Source organism: Populus alba, chromosome 18, assembly GCF_005239225.2.
Source record: "Populus alba chromosome 18, ASM523922v2, whole genome shotgun sequence".
Lineage (NCBI taxonomy): Eukaryota > Viridiplantae > Streptophyta > Magnoliopsida > Malpighiales > Salicaceae > Populus > Populus alba.
Genome location: NC_133301.1, coordinates 1,069,613 through 1,078,419, shown reverse-complemented (window position 1 = coordinate 1,078,419; position 8,807 = coordinate 1,069,613). Strand labels below are relative to the sequence as shown.

Genomic DNA, 8,807 nt, shown 5'->3' with positions numbered 1-8,807 from the left:
ACTGAAGAAGATAAAATGAAGCAAATCGCGGATGCATGGTTTGGAAAAGAAACCAGTTGTCCAGATTCCAGCACCTTAATTTCATCAAATAGCCTTAGCCTGAAGAGTTTCGGAGGATTATTTTTAATTGCTGGAATAGCTTCACTTTCAGCTCTCTTAATCTTCACAGTCAAGTTTGTTTACCAGGAAAGGAGAGTCTTGAGTCCTGATGATCCCAGAGATTCAATGTGGCGCAGAATACAAAATTTGTTCATAATTTTCAACGAAAGGGACCTAACAGCTCATACATTCAGAAAAAATGAAGTGAATGACAGAAGTGGTATTAATCCGCCTTATGCGGGCGAGCCAAGTCCATTAGCCAATTCAGTCCACACAGAATTTCCTGGAGATCCACCCTCTTCAGAGTGTGATTCAACTCCCAATAGGCAAGAATCTCAAGAGTTCGTAATAGATATCGATCAGTTTAACAACCCATTTGAAGAGAGACGAACAGCTTTTGACATGGCCTGTAGATTACAAAATTGATTGCTTCAAACTTGTGACACGAGTAGGTATAGTGCTTGCAGCGTTGAAAAGTAAATGTGCTTGGGGTAAATACTAGAGTGCTGATGATTTGAGTTTGAACATCGGTGCAATGCAGATGGCTTTCAGAACAAATGGATTCGATGACATAGCGAATCCCATGTAATTAGAATGATATCTAGTCTCATCTTACTCTATATTTTATATTTAGATCAAACAATCTTACCTTTGCTTGAACTAGAATAGTCTGCCATTAGCATTATATCTTGATCTTTCTTTTGCATCCATTCCTCTTGAAAGATGTTTCTCATTCCCAACTATCAACTTAAGCAGAAGGCCTCGCCATTCATGGTCGATAATTTGCAGTCTGTAACTATATGCCAAAGACAGAATCTGGCACTCTGACAAAAACTGAAACAATCGTTCTATGAGAACAGTGGATATCTATCTGATGCAGGAATCAAGCTTAGAGTGTGTTTGTGAGTGTTTTTCAAAAGTGTTTCTGAAAAATTTTGATTTTTTTTTGCTTTGAATGAATATATTTTTGATGTTCTAATATTAAAAAATGATTTAAAAAAAATTATTAATATACTTTTTAAAATAAAAAATACTTTAAAAAATAATCACAACCACATTTCTAATCACATTCTTAATCAGTCAAGCTGGCTACAGGAAATGGGAACCGGACCCTGCATTAAGGACACCCCCCCTGCTGATTATCCTCGTAGGACTATCGTCTTAGTTGTTTCAACGGTAAGGACATCGTCAATCAGGCCATAGGTCGTGCAGCGAGACCTGTTGATATTGGAGCAAAAGGTAGACACAGCAACATCAATATCAGGCAACCTTAATATAAACGCAGCGAGATATAAGGGAGGCTGATCACTGATTTTGTCATAGATTATTAAGGGCTTTTTTGTTTTATTTTTGATGGTTTGTCTATAATATTTTTGATTTTTGTATCATAATATTCAATTATAAATATTTTTAATTTAATATTAATAAATATTATATAGTAAAACAAATGTATGATATTCCTGATTATGGTGCCAATAAATAAATCAATAAACTAAATTTAAAACAAAATGTATATATATTTTTTAAAATATATTTAATGCTAAATTTATATTTCCCAATAAAAATTCACAGATAAAATAATATATAGTGAAGTACCTTATAAAAACTTTAGGACTTATAAAATAAATTCAAAAGGTCGTTAAATGTTTTAGAATTTTCTAATATGAAAAAGGAATTCAGTTGATCAAATATTAAACTAAAAAAAATATGGAGCCAGCTGGGCTCAGGCACAGCCCAACTTTGTTTTTCTTTTTTAATTTTTTTTTATCTTTAAACTGGGTTTAGCCCCGTCACCGGTCAAGCCAGCTACCCGATTGGCTGAGGCATAAAGCATGCGTGAATTTTATTTCACGCGTGCATGAGTGCGAAGGTAATTAAATTACCTTCGCACAGTGTCAATGATGGCAATTCTCGTTCTTCTGTTCCTTTGCTCCTGGGTTTCTCTTTCTCCTGTTCCCCTGTTTTTTGTTTTTGTTCCCTCCTCTCCGTTCTGTTCTTCTTCTGTGTAAGCCCCTTGTGTTTGTTCCCTGTTATTTGTTCGTTCTTCTCTCTGAGAAAAAGCCCCGGTTCCCTCTGTTTTTGTTTTCAGCCTCTCTGTTTGTTTCGTCTGTCTGTCCTCCTTCACCGTTTTTCGTGTTTTTTTGCCTCCCTGGTTAGTGGCCTTTCTCTGGGTTTTATAAGGCCAGAGAATGCCTCGAAGCTTGGTAACGGCATGCATCTTGAGAGCGAGTGATTGCAGCCGTGAGACGTGCCCCATGACTGAAACAGTTTTAGTGACTTTACTGCTGAAACGGTTTCTGAGGAAGAAGGCAATGAATATTTTTTTTCTTCCTGAAACGGCTCCGTTTTCCCAATTCAAATGGCTATTTTTGATTTGGTCATTGGAGTTTTACAATATTGAAATCAAGCCCCTGGATAAATTATAAATGGACCCCTGAAGTTTAGCTGTATTTACAAGACAATCCTTGTTTTGTCTAAATTATTCAGCTGGCTCTAAACTTTGATATTTCTTTAATTAAGCCTCTAATTTCATTAATTAAACTAATTTTAAATTTAATTAAGTCTTTAAACTTATTAATTTTTTAATTAAACTTTTGATTTGATTAATCAAACTAATTTAAAATTTAATTAAATTCTAAAAACTTTCAATTCATACTATCTTGATCAAGATTTCAATTTATTTTCATTTATTTCAATTTATTTTCATTTTTCATATATATATATTTTTTTTACTTTTTCTTCATATTTTTTTATTTCTCATTTATTATTATTATTATAAAAATAAAATAAGATAAAATAAAAAAAAATAAAATAAAAAGAGTAAAAAATTAGGTTATGATAGGGATGACGAGTGAAGGCTATGTGTGGATCGTCCCTAAGGGGTGTAGCGTGGTGGCAAAGGGCTTGAGATCTGCACAGCAGGTCTTGAGTTCGAGTCAGGACATGCACTTCTTATAAGAGCTTGGGACAGCCGGGGTTTTACTTACTTATCTGGGCCCACAAAGTGCGCTTTCCGGAGGGTGGGATTTCCTCGAATCCTAAAAAAAAAAAGCTATGTGTGGATCGCGAATGATTGGCTGACTGCATCTCTCCCAAGTTCACCAGATCCTTCTGTCATCGATGCATGCAAGGAGTGTTGGGTGTCAAACCTTATGTTCCAAAAACAAAGGAGCAAGAAAATTTTCAGTTTCGGTGGAAAAGGAACTTCCAACAAGATAATTCAGACATTGTTGATAAACATTTATCGACTACAAGCCTACGATGCTACTACAGCATTGGCCATGGCAATAGAGAAAACTAGAACTGCAAACTTAGGCTTTCAAAAGGAAAATGGTTTCTAATACTTCAGCAACTGATCTTGAAAATCTTTGGGTCTCTCAAAATGGTCCAAACCTTGTCCGAGCATAATCAAACACTAGTTTTATAGGTCTGACAGGAGATTTCCGGTTCATTAATGGGCAGCTACAATCATTGGCTTTCCAAATAGTTAATATGAATGAAAATGAATCAAGGAGGGTTGGATTTTGGACGCCGAGAAAGGGAATCACATAAACCCTTAACTCGACAACAAATACCACTAGTACATATTCTACTTCCAAGTCCAGTCTTGCGCCTGCTATATGGGCAGGGGATTTAACTTCTACTCCCAATGGCTGGGAGATTCCTACAAATTGGAAGAAGTTGCAAATTGGAGTACCTGTAAATGGTTTCGATCAATTTGTGAAGGTGATGAGAGATTTCAGTTGCAATATGACAACAGTCACGGGATACTGCGTAGATATTTTTTATGCTGCAGTTGAAGCATTGCCTTATGCCATGACTTATCAGTACATCCCCTTTGCTAAGCCTGACGGCAAGTCTGCTGGAACTTACAATGATCTTGTCTATCAAGTGTACTTTAAGGTAAAACTGATCTTCTCTCATCTTTTTTCCATACACCGTAACACTATGTTATGCCCCACCATATTAGCCTCATACCTGTACATAATGATGGCGTGGTCGGAGATACAACTATTATTGCAAACAGGTCTAAGCATGTCGATTTTACGGTTGCTTTACACGGAAAGTGGTGTCTCAGTGATCGTTCCAATCAAAGACAACAGAAACAAAAATGCTTGGGTTTTCTTGAAGTCCTTGACTTGGGACCTATGGGCGACAGCCTTTTGTTTCATTGTTTTCATTGGATTTGTGGTCTGGGTTATTGAACACAGAATAAATGGAGATTTTCGAGGCCCTCCTTCACATCAAGCAGGCACTAGCTTTTGGTTTTCTTTCTCAACCATGGTTTTTGAACATAGTAATTTCTTTCACCTTTTGATTCATAGTACTTGAAAGCTGCAAGCTCTTTAAGTCGTGTTAGTTTATGCATTTAAAAGTGTTTTTGAAAAAATTAATTTTTTTTTTATATTTTTATTAACTTTAAATTAATATGTTTTTAAATTATTTTGATATACTAATGTAAAAAATAATTTTTTTAAATATATATTTTATTATAAAAAATTATTTAAAAAACAATTACAATCACACTACCAAATAAGCTCTTAATCTCAAAGAGAGACTTGCTGCTTATGATACAGGGGAGAGAGTGGTTAGCAACTTGGCTAGACTAGTTGTAACCATATGGTGTTTTGATGTACGCATCTCACTCAAAGCTACACTGCTAGCTTAAGCGGCCTGCTTACTGTTCAGCAGCTTCATCATACAGTTACGAACGTAAACGAGCTCATTAGGAAAGGAGAGTACGTAGGTTACCAGGAGAATTCTTTTGTCTCAGGCATCCTGAAACACATAGGTTTCGATGAATCGAAGCTTTTGGTGTATAATTCTCCTGAAGAACGTGATGAGCTTTTTTCCAAAGGTAGTTGATCAATGGTGGCATTACTGAAGAACGTTTGATGAAGTTCCATAAATGAAGCTCTTTCTATCTAAGTACTGCTCCAAATATACCATGGTTGAACCAACATTTAAAACAGGAGGTTTTGGCTTCGTAAGTTCACTTCTCTACCTCTATCTTCTCTTCTCGTCTCCATCTATATTATTCATGTATGAGCTCGTATATTTTCTCATGCTGGTGTTTTATGTTCGGTGAGTTTCAGGTCTTCCCGAAAGGTTCTCCTCTTGTAGCTGATGTATTAGGATCAGTTCTAAGTGAAGGAAATCGAGGATGCTTGGTTCGGCACGCAAAGCAGTTGTCCAGACTCCAGCACCTCGGTTTCAACTAATAGCCTTAGTCTCAAGTGTTTTTGGGGATTATTTCTAATCATTGGCATAGTTTCTTTTTTATCTCTTATGATCTTCTCAGCCAACTTTGTTTATGAGCACAGAACACTACTTTTGCAGCCTTCTGATTCAGAATCTTCAACGCAGAGCAGAATTCTTGATTTGTTAAACATTTTCTTTCCAAAGGACTTAAAATCCCATACTTTCTGTAGAAGTAGAAGTGAACTTGATGCAAGCGAAGCTAAATACACCATCAAAGAAAGAAAGATCACATGGATTTTAATGAGTAAAAGGAGTGCAAATGTAAATTCTAAGTTAACAGGTTTTATTTTCTACAGAATAACAATTCTCTAGTCCCTTTTTAAAAGGTTTACAAAACCTTAAATAGGCTAAAAACCCTATTTCAACTAATAAATAAAATAAAAATATGAAATTATAAAAGAAAGACATGAAATCCAAAATTAATAAGAAAAAATCACAAAAAACAACCAAAATTAGAACCCTAAGATGATATTTTTAAAATCTAAAGATCTGATAGTCAGATCAAAAGTTATAGTCCTTTGGAGTTGTTATTTTGGTCTTGCATGACCAAACTTCCTTTTAGGTCTAGACTTGTCCTGTTGGTTGTTTATAAATACATCTGCTAGGCCATCCATGTAATCTGTTTGGGGCAAATCCTCATCTAGTTATAATAAACCTATACTTGGCTGCTTAGAATCATCCGTTATTGTAAGTTCAACTGCATCATAACTGAATCCAAATCACATAGCTATCCTAGGAGATCCTTTCCTTGGAGACTATAATGATGATCCAAATTCGAATGCACAGCCACCTGATCAAGAGGAAGTACAAAATATTGATCAGCTTATCATCCCGAATCAAGAAAGACTAGCAGCTATTGAAGTAAATCATGAAAACAATATTTGAGTTGTAGATTATCACATTGATTGTATGATACTTCTGTACTAATGTAAATAAGCTCACATTATTGGAAGAAAAATAGGTGTGGTATAAGATAAAAAAAAAACAATAATGCAAAATAAAAAACTCAAGAACAAAAAGAAAATTGAGAGGAGGGTATACTTTTATCAAGTGTTTTTCTCTAGGTTTTCTTAGCTATTCTCTATCTTTTGTACTACTTAATAATACTGAATTACAAGCCTTTTTATGATAAAGTTTTAGACAATGAAGGAATTAAAATAATACAAATTTTTTTAAATTTGAACAGGAATTATATTTCACCAATTGAACCGATTGACCGTTTCTTAACCGGTTAACTGCTTCAACTTACTCCACTTGATTGCTCAGTTTCAACTGATGAACTTGTTTTCAACTGGTCAATCGGTTCAACTAATTTCTAGAAATCAGTTTATTTTCAACACACATTTGCTTGAGAAAATGCAATAATATACTTAACATACAAATATTTAATTTGCTTATCTAACAGGGACTCCTTCCTGCAACTAAATGAGCAGTATAAGGTGAAAATAAAGCACCAAGAGAAATTTGATGATATGCTATCAACTGGGATGGATCCAGCTTCAAGGTTCAAAGACTGATATGGGTTAATTTGACCATTGTTTTGCATGTCAAGTGCTCAGTTGACAGGTGTGGAAATCAACAAAGAAAGACAATATAAAATTTTGAAATTTTATTACTTGATATATTTTTTGAATAGTTTTTTTTTTTAAAGATTTATAACTCCTTAAATAATCTAAAAAACTAACTCTAACCAATTAAAAACCTGAAAAATAAAAGAAAACAATAAAAGTTTTAAACAAAATAGGAAATTTGAAAAAGCAAATCCCAACATGATTCTTTAAGTCTAATTTAAAGGTTTTTAGATGGTGGTTATTAAGTACGTTGGATCAAAATTGATGACCTTTTCATCAAGCCAATCACTTCTCCCAACCCACGCCTTTTCTTTTCTCGAGCTCAATCCTATTGGTCCAAAAACATCCTTGCAAGGCTATTCAATTATACAAGTTATGACAACCGATAATTAAGAACCAACTGCACCATCAAGTGGATCATAACATATATATGATAGTGACAATGTACAATTACAAATTCCCAGTAGTGAGAAGTTATCCCATGGACCTGTTCATAACCAAACCAGTTACATTAGACATCCATTACAGGGTTCATTTTACAAACCATTCAGATATTTCTGTACTAGATGAACCTTGTCTTTGTGGTAATGTTTTCCAGTTGTTTTTCTCTCCTACCATCTATCAACGTAAGCAGATGGGCTAACCATTCAAAGCCGATCATTTCCAGCCTATAGCTACATGCTGAATGAGACAAAATCTGACACTCTAACCAAAATGAAAGAATCAGTACTCCCTCCCCAAGAACAGTGAAAATCTTTATGCAGGAACTCAGATTAATTAGTTAGTCAGTGCACCTGGCTGCAGAAAAAGATGAGAACTGAAACCCGGCATTAGGTAAACCAAACCCTTGTCAATTAGCTTCACATGATCACCCTTTTATTTTAGTATCTACAGTAAGGATATCCTTTAAACCTAAACTTTCACGCATCGAGACCGAATCTGAATCTTATGTTGACATTGCAAGTATTGGACCGAGAATGAGACGCAGCAACCTCAATATTGGGCGTTGACTTCGCAATTTTTTTTGGGTCTACAACAACAGGACATGCAGGATGTTTCCTGGAAAGAGAGATATGGTGTCATGCTGTCATTTGCGGACTACAATTATTAGAGACGCATAGATTTACAGCGATTATCTTTGAATTTCATTCTTCTTTGCCACGGTCTTTCGAGGTTATTCAATGGATGACCAACATACACAAACCTTGACTTGCATTGTAGGCACAGCATATGCACTCTTTCATAATAGTCAACCTTGACTAATTAAATTGACACTGCACTGCATTGCTTAACATGGGACTCAAGTTATAACCCTATAAAAATATTTCAATTAGATATTTAAATTTAATGCAGAAACCAACCGTGTATACTTCTTGGGTTATAGAGAAATACCTCTGCTTTTATTTTCAGGGTGCAACGTACGAGAACGATCTTGGTATCTTACAATTATTTTTGAAAAAATAAAATCTGAAAACTTTATTGGTTACAAAGGTGAACTACAGATCTCTCGAGGAAATAAAGACACTGCTGTCACTTAAATTGTAGCTTTATTAGCCTCAAAATTTTAGGAGTTGTTTGGTAATGTATTCATTTTTATTTTTATTTTTGATACATAAAAACTGACAAAAAGTTTTCAAAACTATATATTTTTTTTAAATTAAAACTTGTTTAACCTATGATTTACGACTTTGTTCGTGATTAGGCTAAAACCAAATTTGGAGCTCTCGTGTTGGTTAAAGATTGAATCCAGAGCGCCCTTGAGGCTTAGGTCAATACTGGATACCCCGGGGGTTGGATTGAGCCAAAACTAGGTCCAAGACGCCCCAAGGGCTGTGTAGGGTCTAGCCACAATGGTTCTTTGATGCCCTAGTGGTT

General features: G+C 35.0%; 1 pseudogene; it reads left to right on the top strand.

The window, feature by feature from the left end:
* Positions 1 to 2,943: 2,943 nt before the first annotated feature.
* On the top strand, positions 2,944 to 6,878 carry LOC118030147 (glutamate receptor 2.8-like; annotated as a pseudogene).
* The last annotated feature ends 1,929 nt before the right edge of the window (positions 6,879 to 8,807 follow it).